The 22,922-nt window shown below is 33.4% G+C and overlaps 2 protein-coding genes across 3 annotated transcripts in view; both read right to left on the bottom strand.

Moving 5' to 3' along the window:
• The window catches only part of LOC143249272 (microtubule-associated serine/threonine-protein kinase 3-like), a 192,348-nt gene that overhangs the window by 168,236 nt on the left and 1,190 nt on the right, over positions 1–22,922 (bottom strand). The window lies entirely within an intron of this gene.
• The window catches only part of LOC143249274 (uncharacterized), a 78,144-nt gene continuing 77,533 nt past the window's right edge, over positions 22,312–22,922 (bottom strand). The window contains exon 5 of the mRNA XM_076498832.1: positions 22,312–22,445. The gene's annotated coding sequence lies outside the window, so the exon portion shown is untranslated. The remainder of the gene's footprint in view (positions 22,446–22,922) is intronic.

Raw genomic sequence — 22,922 nt, 5'->3', positions numbered from 1 at the left:
TTCAAACAAACTGATAAAATTTTCTTTTCTTTTCTGTTCTGTCAACCTATCAGTTCTCAGATATTTTATAACCACACTAACCACATATTTATTTCTTTTCAACCGGATATTTATTCCTTTTTTTACCAATAAGCTTTCCATGTAATGAACTTGATTATCCAGTTATGGGGTAACCTCCCGTAACTCTCATCATGTTAACAGTGTTTTCTAACAGACCGTCCCGGCATGGCCAAGCGTGTTAAGGCGTGCGATTCGTAATCTGAGGGTCGCGAGTTCGCATCCCCGTCGCGCCAAACATGCTCGCCCTTTCAGCCGTGGGGGTGTTATAATGTGACGGTCAATCCCATGTTTCGTTGGTGAAAGAGTAGCCCAAGAGTTGGCGGTGGGTGGTGATGACTAGCTGCCTTTCCTCTAGTCTTACACTGCTAAATTAGGGAGGCTAGCACAGATAGCTCTCGAGTAGCTTTGTGCGAAATTCAAAAGCAAACAAACAAACTAATTGACAGTTCCACTGAATTCAGAACTGTAAGCTGTTTGTTCAGGCAGAATTGATTCATGAGATCACAAATGAACCCCTATACATTTCACACCTTCTGTAAGAATTGTTTCTTAAACATCCTGTACTATATCCAAACGTTTTCTGAATAACTCTGTTGTTTATCGATGTGCTTGTGATGAAGTTTACTTTTCCAAGGAAATAATCTTTTAAATATAGGATTTTTCTGTAAACACCTTGTACATAGCAATACATTAAATAAACTTTTAATTACGTCGTATCTACTACATACTAATATTCTAAATAGGATTTAAAGTATTTTATATCATTTACTCAAATGTTTATCACGGTCAGTGAAGTACTGTATTTAACACTAACTATACGAAGAACGTTAGCTAAACCCGATCTTAAAGTTATTCAAATTCAAAGCTTTTATACTGACATTACTAACGATTAAAACCCTTATATAAGTTTGAGCAAGTCAAACCAAACAAATACATTGACTGAAGATCAGTCCTATACAGAATGATAAATATTTGTTTTAAGTATTATTTAAAACATAACTTAAATAAATACCATATGTAATTAGCGTCATTCCCTTAGTTTAAGGTTTTGTACAAAAATCATTAGTATATCACGAAATAATTTTAAGATCTTCCCTCTCGTTCTTTGTCTATTTTTGAACACTTAAATTAGAGTAAACATAATACACTAAAGCAGGGGTGAGCAACTCCATGGCCACTGGCCACATGTGACTAGTGGATGATAGCACAATTGTAGCCAGCTCGAGTTTAGGAATCAACTTTTTACATAGTTTATTTTTATTGCAAATTTGGTAATCAGCAACTGCACTGTCTCAAGTCATCGCTAATATCGTGCGCTTCATCACTGTGACAGATTTTGCCCAGTCCGATGTAGATGTTTGTTAGCGAGTGTGCGTTGTTTTGCATGCGCTTGCAAACATATTTTTATTGTGCAACTTTCAAGTGTTTAAATATATTTGTTTTTAATCCCATAATGTGGATGATTCGAAAACAAAAGAATCCAGATGATGGTGAACATTCAGAAAATAAAGACAATTTAATTGATTCTAGCATTATTGCCGAAAATATAATGGTGCGTGACTGGAAAAACGTGAAACGAAAATTTAATGAAAGTTGGAAGTTGAAATTTGTAGTGATTGAAGCAAGTAATAAGCCAGTTTGTCTTTTGTGTAACAAAGTTTTTTAGGAATAATAAAGTATACAACCTTAAGCAACACTTTAACAATTTTTACAAAGAATTTGATGTAAAGTTTCCAGTTGATAGCAAAATTCGTATGAATGAAATTAGCCGTCTGAAAGAACAACTTCATGAACAAAAGAGAGGCCTAAAATGATTTTTATCATCGATAAAACTAGTTACGTTAGCTAGTTATAAAGTAGCTTAGATTCTAGTTTAAAAAAGAAATCACTTTTTGATGCTGAACTAGTAAATAAAATATTGATTGTAGTCATTGAAACTCTGTTGGAGAATTATGGTTCAAAAATAAAAGATGATATTCTTAAGAAGGTAAATAATTTGCAATTAAGTCGAATAACAATTGTCCACAGAATGGTTTGTTTTCTGAATTAAGCACAAAGCTACACAATGGGCTATCTGTGATCTGCTCACCATGGGCATCGAAACCTGGTTTTTAGCGTTGTAAGTTCGCAGACATAACGCTGAGCCAGTTGGAGGCCCGCAGAATGGTAAAGCTATCGAAAGTCGTAGAAAATTAGCTACTTATACAACTAAAAGACTGTTTGTATTTTTATTTAGCACTAGATAAGTCAACAGATGTCAGTGACACTGCACAGTTGATATTTTGGGTTCGATGTGTAACTTCAGATCTTCAAGTAAGGGAAGAAATGTTTGGTCTTTGTGGATTACGAGATCGAACATGTGGAAAAAATAGCTTTGGAAAAATTTCTTGAAATGTCAAAAAAAATTCAATCTGGATTTTAAAAAACTGGTTTCTGTCACAACAGACGGTGCTCCCGCCATGACTGGAGCGAAATTGGGATTTGTTTCTCTTTTGAAGCAGCATTTAACTGAAAATAATATGAAGTTCACGCTACCATCTTTCTATTGCATTTTGCATCAGGAATATTTTTGTGCTCAGACGTCTAAAAGTGATGAATTGAAAAATTTGATGGACATTGTTGTACAAATTGTGAATTATATTAGAAGTGGAAGCTCTCTCATTCATCGACAGATTGTTGAGTCTTTGAAGAAAAGCAGTGACTGTACTTTTGATGATCTTACTGATTTTTCAAATGTAAGATGGTTAAGTAGAGGAAAAGTTTTGGAACGATTTACTTCCTTATTTCCTCAAATAAAGGAGTATTTTGTTGAAAAGGGTAAGATTGAAAATTTCCCTGAAATTGAAACTTTGTCATGGCAGTGTGGTTGCACTTTAAATGCGACATGATGGCTCACTTGAATAATTTAAATACGAAGCTTCAGGAAAGAGGTAAAATAATAAGCAAGCAATCACAGTCTATACGATTAAAGCTAAATCTTCTCGTGGATAAGTGTAGATTTGGAGACGAGATGTTTACCCTACAAAGTGTAGAACACATAAAAGGTAAACAAAAATGTTCTATCAGAGAGACATAGCTCACTATTCTGATAAATGAGAGTCTTCCATATTTAAAGATAGTAATTTTAAAATATTTTCCATGTTTGGATCAACATGGGTGTGTGAGTCAACATTTTCTACGTTAGATTTTCTCAAATCTAGATACACATCTCGGCTTACTGACATAAATTTAGAGGCAGAGCTAAGATGCTCTATGAGCACAGATATTAAGCTAAACTTCACGAAACTTGCTGATGAAAATTCCCATCAGTTTTCACACTGAAGGTTAGTTGAAATAAAATTATTTTGATTAAAATAACATTTTTTATTAATAGTGTGGCCAACGTTGTTTTCATTAGCCATACTTATGGCCACTATGAAAAGTAAGTTGCTCACTCCTGCACTAAAGGATACCAGTGCTTTTATCATTTAAAACTCAGTAATAGATTTAATTGAATCCATGATATTTCGGGAGACACAAAGTATGAATTAATAATACGTATAGATGTCGCCATTATAATAGATAAGTTATATTTTAACGAAAATCTTACGTATTTGTTTAACACAAATAAAAACCAATTTCCGAACTTAAGAAAGCTTGGTCAGGTTAAGACTATCGAGTCTTGGTATAGAGAACCTGCTAGGTTGGCAAAAATCGTAAAATGAATAAGGATCAGAAATTTAAAAAAATTTTAAGCCAAGTATTTACCAATAGACCCCTCCCAGCTGGTACAGCGGTAAGTCTACGGATTTACAACGCAAAAATCAGCGGTTCGATTCCCCTTCGTGTGGCTTTGCTATAAGAAAAACACACTTAACCTGAATACAACCTAGGAAGGTCGAAACGTTGTTCCCTGCTTGTCAATAAAATTGTTAATACCCATACCAGCTGTTCTCAGATACATTTTTATTTCAAGTGGACTTCTCGTCGTCATGAAGTAAAATGATAGTTATTTTTCGCCGGCTTATGAAAGGTGAACAAACCATAACAACTCAGTGATGTCGATGTAAAATATTTTCTCAACCCAAACGAGCCGTTTTTGCATATAAACCATAACAACTGTTTTTGTATCAAGTGGCTTATGTAGTATTCTGATCACTCTGTGTTTGTTGTATTCCAGCTGGTTTGAAGAGTTCTGGATGTGACAGAAATAGTGTGGTTCAAATACTATTATTACAGACTTTTCTCATTCTTGAGAATCCCTAAGAAACTAGATTAAGACTACAGTGTTTAAAAATACCATAAGCCTAATATTAATGTGTTATGACAAGTATAACTGTAATCATTATTTGCCGGCTTGTAAATGACGTATGCACCAAAACAAAACTTTAATCCTTATTGTCAGCCTTATTTTAAATAGCAAACACTAAAACACTTTTTTCCATAGATTACATGTTCTTTTCTAACTGATAGAAAGTCTTGTTAAATAAATCTACACCAAACAAAAAATGCTTTAAAGCAGATGCCGTACAATACTTGGACAAAATTATCTTGACAAACTTTCTTTAAATATGCAATATACCTTCAAGCAACATTGCTACGTGTAATAAATATACCATGCTGCAGATCTATATACATTAAAGTGCATCTAGAACACGAATAAAAAACTAGCAAATACAAAAAACAATCCAATCGTTTTAGTCCAGTGACTTTCTACAGATTTCCAGCTTTGTATTCACGTGTGTAATGCACTTGAAAGAAAACGCACGCAGCATCCAGTCAGATTCGAATTTCGGCTCCACTGAAGAGCCTTCTTTGATGCATAGGTAAAGAGCTCCAGTAATTCTAGTTTGATTTTAAGTCATGTAGGAATACGTAGTTTGAAAGCAAAATACAACTAATTTATTCCCCAGTTACTACATAGTTTCCAGAGAGCACTACCTGTGTCTGAGAGAGGAATTTTCGTTCAATAACCCTGTTTTGTTTGTTTGTTTGTTTGTTTGTTGAAGTTGCTACATTGTATTGGACTCTTCAGTTCATAAAAATCTTCCAAGTATTTCGCTATTTTCAGCAGATAGTCCGATATGGCTTTGCTATTAGAAAACACACACACACACATTTCGCTATTTATAGATTATTAATATTTTACAAATGGATTTGGGGCAGAAGAGTGTGGTTTCTTATATGAAATATTCATTCTAAATAAACTATCGTACCGCAAGTTTGTTTTTTATAGCATGAAGCTGCACAAGGGGCTATCTGTGCTCTACCCCACAGGTATCGAAACCCGGTTTCTTGCGTTGTAAGTCCGCAGAAAAACTGTTGTGTCACTAGTGGATGTCATTATTCTGGACGAATTAGACCATTAAGTTTGTTTGTTTTTGAATATCGCGCAAAGCTACAAGAGGGCTATCTGCGCTAGTCGTCCCTAATTTAACAGTGTAAGACTAGAGGGAACACAGCTAGTCATCACCATCCACCGCCAACTCTTGGGCTACTCTTTTTATCGAAGAAAACTATTATATACTAGTGAGTAATTTCTGTAGGAAAATATGTTTTACCTTTATTGCGAGATTAAGTGTGTCATTTTTCGAATCCCTGTCACACTAAACGTGCTCGCCGCTTCAGTGATGGGAGCGTTATAATGTCACGTTCATTTCCACTATTCATCAAAAACTGTAATCAACTAGTGAGTAATTTCTGTGGGTAAATATTTTTCATCTTTACTGCAAGATTAACAGTTTTTGCTGAATTCTCTTCACACCAAAAAGTAGCCCAAGAGTTGGCGATGGGTGATGATGACTAGCTATCTTCCCTCTAGTCTTACAATGCTAAATTGGGGAGGGATAGCGCAGATAGTTCTATTGTAGCTTTGCGTGAAAATTCTAAATAAACAAACAATAGGCATACTAAACGTCTTGCTCCTATTGAGTGAGCAGTGACTTATTAAACAAACAATTTGTTGTTATTTTTCTAGAGACGTGAGCCTTAAGCCTCTTCCGCGATTTTGTGAGGTACTAAAATATTATTAGACTGTGGAGATTCAATAGCGAGCATGAGGAGTGTAAACAGTGTATTATATTTGGTATAAGAAACTAGTATTGAGTTTATTACGTTTTTAAATACAATATTATTTATTAGCCCTTTATATGTTTTCAATAATTATAAGAGTGTATAATATTAGTATTCCAACCACACTATATTTGCCATAGCTATTACCCGACGACGCTTTTAGCTTATTTCAGAAGTCTTTAAAGTTTAAGACAAGTGTGATTATAGCCATTCTTTGCCGGCTTTTAGAAAACATACAGGCCATAATAAATGTGTTATGCATCACCAATATAGTAAGAACCCGTGATTAAAAGTACTCTTTATACGTTATGTGGATTTAAAATATTCGAGTCGATTTCTATACATAGTTAATTGAATCAATAAAGTAGGTTCTTAAAAAATAAGTTTTTACAAAAGCGATGTAATTCTATTCTTCACAAATATGAAAGATATAAATGGTCAACAATTTTCAAAATAACAGAAGGTTTCAAAATGGATCGTGTTAAGTTCCTTGTTAGACGCATATCTCGGAAACTTATTTGAGAAATAAGATTACATTTTGCAACGATATTGTGTTTAGAAACATAAAATATTTTGAAACTTAAGAATAAGCTATTGTTTGTTTGTTTGATGAATTTCGTGTAAAGCCAATGGAAGGCTCTAGCCGTCCATAATTTAGAAGTGTTAAACTGAAGGAAAGGCAGTTAGCTATTCAATATCACCCACAGCCAACACGTGGGTCAATTTAAATGCCACGGCGAAAAGGGCAAGTATGCTATTTGATGGAACTTGAACACGCGACACGAACAACCTAAGCTTAAATAAGTTACAATACGTTTCTCTGTAACTCTAAAGCTTCACAGCACATGTCTCTCTCGAGCATTGTAAAAACTACTTTTGTGATAAAATAGGAAACAAAACATATAGATAGCGGGAAAAAATGAGAGAGTAATTCTAAGAAATTATAATAGAAAAGCTCACAACTCATACTCGTTTAGATAATCTAAGACTCAACTTATTCCAAAAGAGTGAGGCTGTCAACATTTCCAAGTAAGCCTTTGTGGCAGAGTGCACTGCATCTGTTAGAGTTCTAGGAACATTCTAAAATGTCTTCAGGGAAAAATTCACTCAACTCTTCAATAAAAAAGATGTTCCAAAGAGCATCTTGAAAATTCTATATCAGAACTGAAATGTTGTTGATTTTTTGCTATTAGGTGTGAAGAAAGTTATTTTACCAGTGACGGGTACTTGGGTATTTAGTGGATGAGGAAATGCTAATGAAATCGACAAAATCATACACGTATAACTATAGCAATATCCGTGTAATTGTAAAACATTTAAATAAGTTAGAATTAATGTTAGTTGTGTTAATTCTAACTAGTGTATATCTATAATATCATTCTATAACAAAAATCGAAAGAAGTTTTCTAAAGTATATATATATATATATTTAAAAGACAAATAAAACACGACATAATATTCTAGCAAACATAACCGGTTTATTTAAACATATGTTTGTCATCATGGCTTTACCGGGGTAAATAAAGCATTAACTGATTCAGGCTTATACAAAAGAGTTGTCTTCCCCCCCTCAGTGGAGCAGTGGCATGTCTGCTGACTTATTCCCCTAAAAACCCGTGTTTGGATACCCGTGGTGGACAGAGCACAGATAACCCTTTTAGTAGTTTTGTGTTTCATAACAAACGACAATTAGTACAAAATATTTTACTATTATTCGAATTTCTGTAATGAGATGGGCTTTTTTGATAGATTGTTTAGGAAAGGCGGAAGACTTTCAAAACATCGTCCTCTACACTTGTGTCTTCACAACAGGCAGTTGCCGTCCGTTCTACAAAAGTTCAAGGTGGGTTTTATTTCAAAATCTCGTGGCAATTTGGAATTCACACAAAGCTACTCGAGAGTTATCTGCGCTAGCCATTTTTAATCTAGCAACGATGAACTAGAACAAAGGTAATGGATTACATCACCTACTCCTAACTCTTGGGTTACTCTTTTATCAATAATAGTGAGATTGGCCGACACATTATAACGTTAACACTGTTGAAAGGGTGGGCGAGTATATTTGGTGGGGCGGGATTTTGATCCCGTGACCTGCAGATTGCGAATTCAATGGCCTAATTACCATGTCATGTAAGGCCCTCGAATATATAAACATAATCACCCTGAAATGATATTGTACATTGTAAAATTTAAGGTACCTGTAAATAGTGTATGCACGCATAAAAATACAGGTGGATGTACTTTACCAACAACGTACATATTTTTCGTGTGCAATGTAAATATATTAATTGACATGTTTTAGCAGAAATCCAAGTTTTGAAGTGAAGTTTTCTTGATGTGTCATTTTCCTTACTACCGTTTCAAGTAATATTTAAAGAATTTTCTTGAGCATACTTACGTGTTATTTAAAAAATCACAGAGATTAAAGCATTTTCTATTTGCTTCAACTATACTAAGTAAACTTTAAAAACTGACGCATTAAAATCCTGGTAGAGTCGAGCTTTAAGGTGCACGTGTTTATCTTATCTGCTAGAGCAGTACTAATATTATTTTTTTATCGGAAGCTCATATTTTTATAGATTTGCAATCAAATACAGCCGATTTCTCTCAAGATGTATAGCGAGACTCATAACTGAAACCTGGCTATTAGATACATGATTCTTTTAGTACTGACCACCATTCTGCTAACCCTAACGATTGATTTCAGTTAACGATAAAAAAAAAACTCTTTATTGCAGAGACTGTAAAATATTAACGATGAACTACTTTGGGCATTTTATAACCGGAAGTAGTGGTCACTATGTACATCTCATGCAACTAAAACTTACTCGATTCTTTCGAACAAGAAAAACAAACTGTTATAATACCACAATGGGGCAACTTGTATGTTAGGGCTGATAAAAGACCCGTATATGTTTTTTTTGGATTACTTTTCATACGTTTTCTTAAATGTATGTCTTCACTACTGGTCTACGGTAAGCTAGCACCAAATATTTTAAATAGCTGATCTTTTTCGATCTGTGTGGGTGTTGAAGCAAGAAATATCAAGAAACACTTCAAGAAGTTTTCGAGATAATATAAATAGTACGAAAATAATTACATTCCTAATATTTTTATGTTGTATGTCTAGGTCATTACAAAAATTCGTTTATTGCGTTTTAGGCAACATAAGATTTCTGTTTCAGTTAATCTGACACAACAAAGCCTAAACAGACAACTCTAGTTTGATATAAACAACATAAATAAATCCAGATTCTATGTACAACTATTTCTGCGACACCTACAAAGCTAAGCGGGAAACAACGATAATCGATTGAAAGCATAAAAAAAATCTTAACTGAGAAGTTCAATGTCTGTCAGGTTTATATTAAGACGTACTGCATACCTGTTGTCACGTCTAAGAATTTTAATCTAGTCTGAAACCATTGGTAATATAATGTTATGCATGGTTAATAATTACTCTACGCTTTCAAATGTCGTAGTGTAATAAGAGAAGGAAAACTAACAATACTGAATAATAGAGGAATGGGTCTTTTAACCTCATTAGGGAGCTCGTAAGGTATATGTTAGTGACGATACTGTTACCATAACAACCAAGCACCTTGATGTAATGTTATTACAATTTTGATACTTTCAAACCTGTAGCTACTGTGTGCGCCAATATATATGTGTATACACGTGTGTGTTTGTATGCGTTTAACACATATATACGTTAGTGTTGTTAAAGTATCCTCAATCTTTTGTTGTTGTTTTTATTGCTGTGTGTATAGATACGTATATGTTAGTGTTGTTAAGGTATCCTCAAACATTTGTTGTTGTGTGTACATACATAAATGTTAGTGTTATTAAAGTATCCTTAAACATCTCTTGTTGTGTGTACATACATATAAATTAGTGTTGTTAAAGTATCCTCAAACTTTTGTTGTTGCCATTGGGTGTGTGCATACATACATGCTAATGTTCTTAAGGTATACTAAAACTTTTGTAGTTGTTTTTCTCCAGTGGTAAGGATAAATAAGTTAGCAATAGTTTCGAACTGATGCGTGGTAAATAATTACATCTAATGATCTTTGTGCACATTTCTTTTAACTTATGTGGTGTCGTTCAGAGAGTACAGTGCACCACTTAGTGGAGAGTTAATGAACTACGCTTTCAAACACAGCGCGACTGTAAAGAAAATTTTGCTGTACAGCGTGTCATATCGCACAAACACGGGTGTAAGGGTGTCATGCGGATGGAAACACCACAGTTGTCACATCTTGCCATCAGGAGCGACACTATGGCCTAATGTCAACTGTTCAAAATGTATTCATTCAGTGTTAAAAATACATTGTATCCGTACAGTTTAGTAAATAGTACAGTTACGACACGTATTTCATCTGGCATGTTGGCATCCTTGGAGTCTGTGACTAGAGGTATGTCCGCAACTGGTGTTAGGTATGATGAACGAAGTGGTTATACAGGGTATCCATAAATTATTCATCCTATTATAAGCCTTTATTTATTATAGGAGCTATCTTAAAACGATTAATGTTGAATTTAGAAATGTTTTTATAATAATGTTCCTAAATTGATAATACGACTGATGCTAGTTTCATAGCACGATATAATGTTTTTACATATTTAAAAAAAAAAATATTGTTTTTATGTTAAGAAAAACAACTTATTTTAATGTGGGTTAAATTCACAAGTTTTGGAAAAACAATGTCATATAGATGTTTTAAAGCTACTACGCAATGGAACTTATCTCTTTCTTCATTTACCTTTTTGGCTCGGCATGGCCAGATGCCTAAAGCACTCGACTCGTAATCTGAAAGTCGCGGGTTCAAATCCGCGTTACACGAAACATGCTTGCCTTTTCAGCCGTGAGGGCGTATTATGTTACAATCAATCACACTATTCGTTGGCAAAAGAGTACCCAAATAGTTGGCGGGGTAGTGGTGATGACTAACTGCCTTTCTTTTAGTCTTACACTGCTAAATTATGGACAGATAGCCCTCGTGTAGCTCTGCTCGGTATTCCAAAAGCCAATCATTTACATTTTTCTTCCATTTAATTTTCAATCAAAACTGATTATTCATTTTTCTCTTTAGTTTTCAAAACAAAATTGTTTTCTTCTGGTTCACCTTTAGTTTTACTACAAAACTGGTTATTCTTTTCTCTCTTTATTTTTCTAAAAATACCGGTTATTATTTTTGCAATGTATTCTAATATTATCGTATTTTTGTTCACGTTTCTAGCTAACAGTTATAGGTTCTGACTAAAGCAAGGTTACGGCATGTTACAATCTCGCAGGAGATTCGGCTGTTAACCGTCATAAGTAATAAATATTGAATGTGTTTTCTAAGTAAAATAAGAATCATAAATGGTCGACGAAGGACAAAAAAACCATATCAGGAATAAACTCATGTGTAAATTCTGGGAAGCTTGTTTTTATGCTGACAATCATCCACGTAATACAGTTTCAAAGTAAAATTACAATAAAATATAGCATTGTAGTTATACAGTGAGAACATATCATATAAGGTATAATATCCAACTAAAAACTAGTTTTTAGAAGAGCCATAAACAACATAAAACGAAGACTCAGATTGCCATACAGCAAAACTGTGTATGGTTGGAGGTGGAGAAGATAGTTTCATGCAGCTTTTCAAGTAAACATATCTAAACGCTTTCATTGGAAAATAAACTCTTAAGGAATTTAGTTTTCCAGCCAAAACTTACCTCTTTAATATCGTTACGAACGGCTCTGATTGTATTGTGAGAGAAGAGTATATTCTGAAATAAAAATTCGTGAATGACATCTAATATCTAAACTTTATTAACATAAATGTACATTAGAAATACGATTTACTAGCTGAAGCGCACTTATTTACTAAAATATTATCTTTTTTAAACCATTAATACGGCAATATGTTATTATTTCATGCCCCCTCCCAGTGGTTCAGTGGCAAGTCCACAATTTTCCGAAGCTAAAAATGAGCAGAGCACAGAGGGTCTATTGTGTAGCTTTGTTGTTAACATAAACAAAATCGAAACTAAAATTTCTTTGTGACATTATGCTCTTTATTAACAACAAACTTTAGACGCAGATCAAGTTGTTAGAATAAAGAGAGAAACATGTATGTTGGTGCATAGTTTGCTTTTTAATATTTAACATTTTATCGTTCATAAATACAATTCAAGGATATTTAATGTATACCATATCTACGTGTTTCATCTGTGTGAAGTAGGGTATTTCTTTGATAATAATGTAAAACAAAAACTCTGTTATGTATGTCAAATCTGAGATATATTTTTATTTCAAGTGGATTTCTAGTCATCAAGAAGGACAAACTCTGTCAATATTACATAAAGATTCGTTAATATGTGAGACAATTTACTTTTTAAACAAAGTATAAAAAATTATATAATAATATGAAACAAGCACTTTAATGAGGATATATAATACTTTCTTTATAAGGTTAAGTAATTTAATAATGATACAGACAGAAGTTCATAAGTATATAATACAAAGAATTTGTGAACAATGTGAAACAGACAACTTATTTAGCTATTGATTCGTCTTCAGTACAGTCTGACCTTTACAAAGTTGTATCAATCAGAAGTTTCGTCATTTACTCTTCACCATACAATAGAGATCCTTGGGGATAGGAGTCCAGCCAAATTTAAACTTCCCTTAATAAACTGGTTCCTCCGTGTGTTATTTTAGTGGTAACACAGAAGCCTAGCACGTTAATATATTCTTCGCGAGATACATACACTGCGTGAGCTTCCTTTGATATTCTTTGTATCTTCGGAATCCTTCGTGCGCCATATCTTAAGCTTTCTTTCCTACAATGTTCATTTATATTTGTACTATATTATTCGTCGCTCAATTTTCTTTTATCACAATATTTAGTTCCTGTTGAAAAAGTGGCCGACCGTCTATTTAAGTTATGATATTTTAATTTTCAAGAATTAATTGTAATTTATCTAGCCAATATAGAGGGAGCTGAACTGAGAAATAAATTACAGTGTGGTACCACTTAATATGATGTTATTGCATAAATCAGAACTGAGTAGCTCAACAATTTTACGTAGGTTTTCAAGCTGTAGTGATTTATAAGTTACTTAATTTTGAAAACTGAAAAAGAGTATTAAGACAGTTGTGCTTATCACGATGAAACTCTTACAAAACATATAACTTCAATACTCTTACGTATTGATAAAAACCATCCACATATATTAACATACGGAGATTAAACTATCTACATGAAACACTGTTGATATACTGAGAATGAACAAGCCGCACGACGCTAGTTTCTCGTCGCTATCGCATGGGTACTGAAACAGAATGTAAAGTACTGACGCGTTATCGACGCTGTTGATATACTGAGGCGGAATGAAACTATACCGGAATATATTGATAAGATCCTAATATCATGAAACACTGGTGATATACTGAGAGAAAACACGTGGAATGAAACACCGTTGAAATACACTCACGAGAACCTAATATTTTCAAACACTAGTGATGTAATAGGATGAAACTAGCAGTCCGAGTTATACAGGCCTGCGAATTTCAACTTCACAAAATTTGTTTTGGTTTTAGTAGCAGATCCATCGTAATTCAGCTACGCAAGTAATATTAATTTTTTTATCAAGTAATATTTTTTTTTTACAAATAGGGAAAAACACAAACAAAAGTTATTATTTCGTTTACCATAATGAACATTTTTTATTATTATGTTTTAATGAAAAATACAAGATAACTAAAGAAAAAGGAAAAACAATGATGCCAAACGAATGTATATCCTCATTCATCCTGACTTTTGTGTGTGAAGTTTACGTATTTTAGTCTCAAAACTACGTGTTGTGGTCTTTATTTTATGTATTGCGTCTGGAGTATCTCATTTCAATGATCAGCAGTAATCAGCCGTCATAGTGATGTTTTACCTTCCCTAATACTTATTCTTCATTTCACTGATGTCTTGATGAAACCTGTCTCTTTTTCGCTGACGGCACCGATATTTTGAGGGAAATAGTCAATGCGTGACTTTAAGAAATGAACTTTTGAGTTCATATTACAATTGAACTCTTTGAATTTATCTAGCATGTTATTGACAATAATTCAGTAATTTGGGTCCTAGAAAAATTTGTCATTAACGTCTTTAAAGGTAATCCACGCTGTTGAAAAAAACTTTCTTCATTGTCCTCCTTTCGAACTGTTCATCCAAAGTCAACTTGCTAATCTGAGACCCAACAAAAACTTAACACAAATATAACAAAATATATTTAGGTCGTTTAGAAAACATCTTGTTGCCATAGCGACGAATAAGTAATATTTCAAAGAAAAAATACAACGTCAATGTACACGCACAAACAAATACTATCCAGAAATGACACGTCGTTCTGCCTGTTAACAGTTTATATACCAGTGGTGTGTTTCTCGTGGGTTATGAAACGATTGATAAGACTTTCACGTCATGATTGGTATAGATAAATGTATAGCCAGTTGTTGTCAACATAGTAAGCATAACAAAATACGACCAGATTTGGATAAAAATGATTCACTTATGTAAAAGTACATATATCGTTTTGTTAAAAAATCTGCGTGTGATGGTGGAAAATGGATACTATTTTCTGATTAAGATTACAGAAATTACCGTTAGAACAAGTGAAAATTTCAAGACAATAAAATAATCGCAGACCTGTGTTACTGTTGTAATATATTAAGGATAAACTACAGTAATCAAACATCGATATATACTGAAAGAAAAGTAGAAAGACAAAACATTACTGTAATATACTGACAAGAAGCTAGTATAGCCAAACTTTTTTATTTTGGAAATTCCAGTACAAAAACAAAGTTTTCAAATGTTGTTGTTAAGGTGATGAAAGAAACTGATATCAATAAGGTTTCTTGAAATATTAATATAAAAATTAAAGAGACAAAAGCATTGCTGAAGTAATGATGAAAGATAACTTGAGTACTTATTAGAAACAGCGCCATCTAACATTGACAAAATGCAAAAAAACTAGTCAAAAAAGCATTAATAAATTGTTGACGATCGTCTATATGTAATTCAAAGTTAAAGGAACAATCATTCTCTGTGTGTTCCTATTATTCTGATTTTACACAGGAATTTGAAATGCTCAAAGCTTTCTTCGACATTTTCATCTTTCCATGTAGTTCAACAATAAAAGCGACTACAAGGTAAAATACTGAGAGAAGAATAAGTAATAAACTCAAACACACGTTGCAATTCTGATACAATGTTTAGTACTTCATCATTTTTTCTTTGTACATTACTGCATAAGAAAACGGATCGAGTTCTTTAAAGATTAATATCTGTATAACGAAAGCTCCGTATTGTTGCAGGCTTCTCAAAAAAGAAAATTATTTCCTACTTAGTTTTCGGATTAAGAGGTTTGTTTCTTGTGGTCCTTTGAACGGTAGCCTGCGCCTATGTGTTTACAAATCACTCATACACTAATCCTCAGGTAACGTCAGAAAGCCATCAGCCAAAGTATTCGAAAGATTCCTTTCGTGTCCATCCAAAACATTTTAAAACAAGGCCACGTATATTATTTCGGAAAAAAACGAACAAAACATTGCAAGTATTTCAAAGAACTTGCTCTATTAAACAGACCAAGTAATACACTAATTCGCGCATAGATTGTAATAAAAACGTTGGATATTGTCAGTAGGACGACACAAAAGCTAATTTGGTGAAAATATACGTCACGACTATAAGTCAATAACACCTTGCAACACCTTTTCTTAAAAGTGTCGTGTTATTTTTTCCCCCAATTTCAGCAGTCAAACAGTTAAACTAAGTCATCATGCTACCAATAATAATAACAATACACAAAAAATCTTAATACAGCAAATAGGTAGTAGCCTTCTAAGCTGGTACTAAATTTGGTCTAAAGAAAAAACCTTTTAAGTGTAAAAAGTGCAGAAGACAGAAACTCGATTTCTGCGATACGTCTAAGACACTTTAACGAACAGTGCTTTGAATTTTTTTCTAGTACGTTGCATTTCGATAAAACTTGCTATTTGTGTCATAAAGAGCGTCTTAACTTCAAGATGACTTTTACACCCCTCTCTGGAAAACAATGTTAACATTCAAAAGTATGTTTATAGAAGTGTTTTTTTACAGGTATAGTGCAGGAATACGGCTTGTACCACCGCACGTGTTTTGGTCTAATAAACGAATAAGATAACGAATGAAAAGAACAACAAAGAGTTGTGATCTAACATTCATGTATTTCCAAATGTTTCATCCATGTATAAGCCAAACATGGTCATCAATGGTCATATGGTTTTACACTTTTAAGGTTACGCTTTGGCACTCGAACACTTAAAAATGGCGCCGACGACCTACTTAAAACTACAGAAAGCTTTAATTAGTCTCAAGATTGACTCGTACAATTTCACACATTACTTACGTTACAAAATTCTGTCATCACTTTCTTGAGCATCCAAATATAAAAAGCCCGGCAGGGCCAGGTGGGTTACGGCGTTCGACTCGTAATCTGAGGGTCGCGGGTTCGAATCCCACTGGCACCAAACATACTCGCCTTTTCAGCCGTGGGGGTGTTATAATATGACGGGCAATCCCAATATGTGTTGGTAAAAGAGTAGCCTAAGAGTTGGCGATGGGTGGGGATAACTAGCTGCCTCCCCTCTTGTCTTACACTACTAAACTAGGAACGGCTAGTGCAGATAGCCCTCCTATAGCTTTGCGCGAAATTCAACAACAACCAAATAGAAGAAATATATATTTTTTGCAGTTGTGCAGTGCCATAAACTAAATAAATAGCAAACATGTGTCTTGCTAAGAAAGGGAAATTTGAAAAAATTACGAATCCACTTCCAATTTGTTTCTCACACCAAAAATATCTTCAAACGTAGAAGTATTAAATGTTACTTCTATTTCGTACTTTAGAAACTACGCTTACTTTATGTCGCTGTTCAAAATAAGCAATCCATTCTTCTGCTTAAACTTAAGAGTTCCTGTCAAACGTGAACTTCATATGTAAGTGAATTGAGAACTGATATTTACTTTGGCTATAGACTTGCTGTTTAGTGTCTGACGTCATAACTACCGTTCCATATTAGGTTAGGCATAGTGAATTAAGGGACCATCAATTAAAACTTTTGTTAAAATATTTTTTGTCCACGTGTCTCCGATTGGATACAGTTGATAATCTATCATGAAGGTATTAAAATACTATTATTTTGAAGCTCATATCACCATAAAACACTACTCAGAGAACCTCTACATGTTCAACAGTTTCAAAAGGTATTTGATATTTCGTAAACCGCTACGTCTTAATAATGTCAATACATCACTACAGATATTCAGTATGAGAATTGATGCATTAGTCTTAGACAATGTAAGAATGAAGGTGATATTATTATAAAGTTATAATTACATTATAACATCTGAAACATTTGACAATTTTGATAAATATCTTTGAACTGGTGTGTTAGAAAACAGAAGTTAAAATATTTAACTGAAGAGTTATTACTGTGTCGTGCCACAGTTGTCGTTTTAACTAACACGTAAATTAACAAAACCAGATACTCTAGACTAATTTGTCAAAAAGAAATTAATTATGGATTTCACTTAAACTTTCAGAGAGTTATATTGCTGTATTTCACATGCAAATAACCTGAAATAGTGGCATACAAGAAACACTGGGGATAAATTAGTATACAGCGAGTATGTTATCCTGTTCGACTCAACAGATTTCCTTTTAAACCGAAAAATTCAGAAACTATTCAAAATGTTTGGTGCCGGTTCCAGTCAGTAACGGGTATTTCTAAACCTTTTTTCATTATAGAAAATGCATACAAATTTTTTTATGTATTCTATTTATTTTGTATGTGTTTCAGTATTTTCTACTTTCAAGATGTGCTTACATTTTTAAAATAGAACCGTAACTGATGGGCTTTCTATAATGTTCTTACGATATTATTTCTTAAGTTTTTTCTGAAGAAATAGATAATCACAGGAAAATTCTTTTGCCAACGTTCGGGGGGGGGGAGAGAACAAAAGCCAGATTTTGGGAACTCCAAGAGCCTTAAGATATCCAACAACATACTATGTGCCCAGAGCTAACGGAAACCAATGAACAACAAATGGATTTGAATGAGAGGTGAAACATTTGATTCCAGAAACAAATTTATTTAGCTTTAATTACATACGTATCAGAGACAAACACATCAGACCTAATAGCAGCTTCAAGTAGTTTTACATTTTTATTAAGATAGGATAAAAATACTTGGCCTTATTATCAGTCTTAGGAGATGTTTGTAGGGGAACAAAACATGTGAAACTTATAAATATTAATAAACTAAAAAGTTTTCAGTGTGTATTTTGGGTAAATTATGTGATCCTAGTCAGAATTTCAATTCATTCTTAGGAAAATAGTGCTTGACCATATTTAAAAAAAAAAAAAAATGTTGTTATAGACATCCACCTGGGTAAGAGATACATGACCATAGTAACAAAATTAAGTGGTTATATTTGTCTACATCTGGTAAAAACGTGTAATCATAGTAGAGCTGAGTGATTTAATCGATTACCTATGAGCAGTGATTATATCGATTTGTTGAAGTCGGCCTATAACAACACGTTTACGGTCTCAGCCAATAACTGATTATTTCTTAGATGTAACAATGTAAACGTCAATTAATGTTGTCATGTAAATTTTCGCGCCTTGAGTTCTACCAGACACTCAAACAATACTTGTATGCACTTTAGACTGCAGAGATTTGTTTTTATCTTATTAATACTCTGGACACTTGCAGCTCTTATAACACATACTTGTTAGAGAATTGATGTTTCATTGTTTGGATGCTGTAACATTCGCGAAAAAGTTGTTTTCGTATTGTTTACGTCCAAATTAATGGAAAATATGTGTGTTATGGCTGTATAAGTAACGAGTAAAACTGGAAACAGGCATTCTATTTAGCAACGTAAAAATAAGAATTTAGGTTTAGACTTTTTTTTTCCTTAACCTTCACATGACACAACGGTGTGTATTCGCACTTACAACGCTAGAAACCAGGTTCTCATATTCGTGGTGGGCAGAGCACAGATAGTCCAACGTATAATTTTGTACTTAACTACAAACAATTAATTTTTCTTAATATAATTATCAATATTTAATTATAAAATTAGAAATGTTTGTCTTTAAGCGTTTTTATTTTCATATCAATCACATTACTAGAAATAAAGATAGAAGCTATGAAACTAGGGGATTATTGTACAATTGAGCTACTCATAATGTTCCGTAGGCTTTCTAATTGAATTTATTACTAAAGTTACTAAGTATATGTAGTTACGAGGTTCCAAATGACATATCGATAAGTCTGCGGACTAACCGCTAGAAACTGGGTTTTGATGCCCAAGTTGGCACGGCATAAACAACCAATGTAGTTTTGTGTTTAACTAGAAACAAACATATTTGATTTTATTTTACCTGTACGTTAGTATTGTTCTTCAAATAGTATGCTTGTTTGGTTGTTTGAGTTTTTTTATGCACAAAGCTACACAAAGAGCTATCTGTGCTTTCCCCACCACGGGTATAAGTTCGCAGACATACCATGGTGCCACTGGGGACCAACTTGTATGCACTGGTTTGTGTACCTTTTTAAACCTAATTTTATTTACAACAATGAAAGAAGTATTCATTCGTCTAATTTACAGATCATGCAGATCTATAGCCAAAAACTTGTTTTTAATATTTTGAAAAATTTTACACATTTTTTCATAAAAATTAATTGTTTAAAATGTTACAAAGCAGTGATACATTTATTTTCATCAACACAAATTCAGTAGTTTCAGTACAATAGACTTGTTGAATTTTGTTGGGGAAATTGTTTATAAATTTCGCGCAAAGATATACAAGGGCTATTTGCATTAGCTATCCCTAATTTAGTAGTGTAAGAAGGGAAGTCAGCTAGTCATCACCACCCACCGCCAGCTCTTGGGCTACTCTCTTAGCAACGAATATTGGTATTGACCGAAAATTATAACACCCCCACAGTTGAAAGAGCAAGGATATTTAGTGGTACGGGGATATGATCCCACGACCTCCCCAGATTGCGAGTCGAGCGAAATCCAACTTGCCATGCCGGGCCACGTCGGAAAAAACACTTGTAGAATGCTATTAATCGAATGATTTCAGGTTGTCAGAGGTTTTGTAGTACATTGCACCTATGATACATTTTCAGGTATAACAGTTTAGAATGAACAAAATAAATTACTCCTAAATTACTGTATCTGCAGAATATTAGCTTTGTCACATATTTACGCCACAAATTTTAAGGCAATTTTACTTGTTAATGTTAAGTATTAAACCAATTTTAATTCACAAATATTTTAAGATCGATATTGGTTACATTCTGATGCTTATATGGTGTAATTCATGAAAAACAAAACTGATATTTTCACTTTTACTCAGCTGCAAAGAGTTTTGTCTGTAAACAAAACAACCTATTTGTCTATTTCCTTTCGATAACTACAGTCCCTTGAGAATATATTATCCATTTCTTGACTTTGAAACGTTTCCCTTTGCTATTGTAAGACCTTCTTTGAAGTCTTGCTATGATAGCACGTCAAGTGTTTTAATAATTTATTAATAAAACAAAGCTTTGAAAGCAACTATAAGGAAACTTTAAGTATGGATGGATTGAGCAAGAACTAGCCTAACGCGTGTTAATAAAGTAAACGTATAGCTTTAAGAGTTTTTTATAGTTTTTGTAAACGTTCCTTTCGTTGTGAATTGTGAAACTATTTGTGTGTTAAATCACATCTGTTTGAAAGCTACCGAAATCATTTTTAATGAGAAGCGTATACAGTTTAGAGAGAGGTTGAATGGGTAACAAAGAAATCTTTATTAAACTCTAATACCGTCGCAGATACATAACATTTGGATATGGTTTTGTCATCATCAGGCTTAGGTAGTTTACCTATACACAGGCCATACAAATCAAAGCCTTAAGGTATCTTGTTTGAGACTTGATTCTTTTTTCAAATACGGTGTTTTGACTTTTTATTAAACATAACATAGTTTTAATGCGTTTAAATGTTTGTAAGCACGATTTATTTATTATGTTCAAATAAAATAATATTATCATCAAATTAGGTAAGTTGATTGTTTAAAGAGTATGGAAGTGATTGAAAAATATTGTGATGACTCAAATCTGTGTTAAATATCATTTTTGTGTTTATTCTATTAGAAAAACTTACCTTGTCTAGCTGACTAGTTAATTACTTGTAATTGTAACTGCGACATGTTTTAAATAAAAGCATTACAACCCTTTACCATGACAATAAAACATGTTTTCATTACTTACTTATCAATTCATTTGATTTACAGAAGGGGTTACTGTATGTTTGGAAAACAAACAATAGCGATCTTGTAGTAATGTTTAGTCGATGTCTGCTGTGTGTTAGATATCCATAAAACGTGTTAGAAAAAACATAATGTTTTTAATGATGACGTTCAAAAGAGGTCTTCCATATGAAATTAAGGGTAATTAGAAAATTACTTAAAATAAACAAATCAATGCAAAAAAAAAGGAAAACTAGTGCCACGTTACAGTAAGCAAGAGGTTAAAGAACTGGTACATACACGTTTATTTATTTATTTATTTTCGCTTAGTTGTAGGAGCGTAATGTACTAATCATTTACTAAATACCACTAATCGCACAGCTGTAGATCATAGTTACAAAATCAAGCGATTGGAGAATGGGGTATAATTATATGTCTAATGCAGGATAATACTCGGCTTGTTTTAAGGTTTTAAGCATTGTCGATTAGCCTCAGTAAAGCATTCCAATAAACGTAATTACTGAAAGTATAATCATGAACGATTTTGAATATGTAAGTGAATTAGTCATGTGATAATCACAGTTGATATAACGTCATAATGGAACTGAATGTATCAAAAAACATTTTGACAGTGTTTGCCCTTTTAATACGTAATTGTTGTCACAGAAAGTGGATCGCTTTTGCGAAAGGCATGTAAATAGGCCTTTATGACGCAAAGTATTTATGTACTCAGATTATAAAGATATGTTTACATCAGGAATTTATAACTCCAAGACAGGGATATACCTCTTATTTAATAGTACCGGAAAACAAATGAATAAACTAGAGGAAGCAGGACTATCCAGAAAGAAATCTGCAATAAGTCTCAATCCTGGTATGGTAAGCAAAGTACAGTATCTTGTGACAAATAACAATCCAGGAACGCGAAGGTCAATAGAAAAAGCTGTTTGCGTGCCTCAGGCAACAGTATACTGCTTATCCAAGAAGATTTCCACCTGGAAAAGTGATACAAGTCGCGTGAAAACAGGTACATTCAAAACATATCCATTCAAACATCGCATACCTCAAAGCTACCAATTTCTCTGTGATGAAGATGTTGAAACGATAGATAGAAAATAGTTCGTACATTATGTGGCTTATGTGACTTGAGAGATTAAGAACCTATATGTTTTTGAGCAATCAATTAAAGTAGAGTCTTTGAAAACGACGATTCTGTTCAACAAGCCCTCTGTATTATGCCACTATGAAAATCAGAAAGATTCATCTATTACCATCTTTACCTTATAATATGATCAGTATGCACTCACCGTGCAAATGTGCTTAGAGAAATCCTAAAGTATGTCTAGTTTTTATGTGTCTGAGGTAAATCTAAAATCATTCACACTAGGCTGTTCAAGTGCATCGGAGGTAACCCAGCTAACACACTTACCTGGTAATGAAGGGGTAACCCAGCTAACACACTTACCTGGTAA

Source organism: Tachypleus tridentatus, chromosome 4 (assembly GCF_004210375.1).
Source record: "Tachypleus tridentatus isolate NWPU-2018 chromosome 4, ASM421037v1, whole genome shotgun sequence".
NCBI classification, from domain to species: domain Eukaryota; kingdom Metazoa; phylum Arthropoda; class Merostomata; order Xiphosura; family Limulidae; genus Tachypleus; species Tachypleus tridentatus.
Note: the sequence above shows the minus strand (reverse complement) of the source record. Positions and strands in the feature narration are given on the sequence as shown.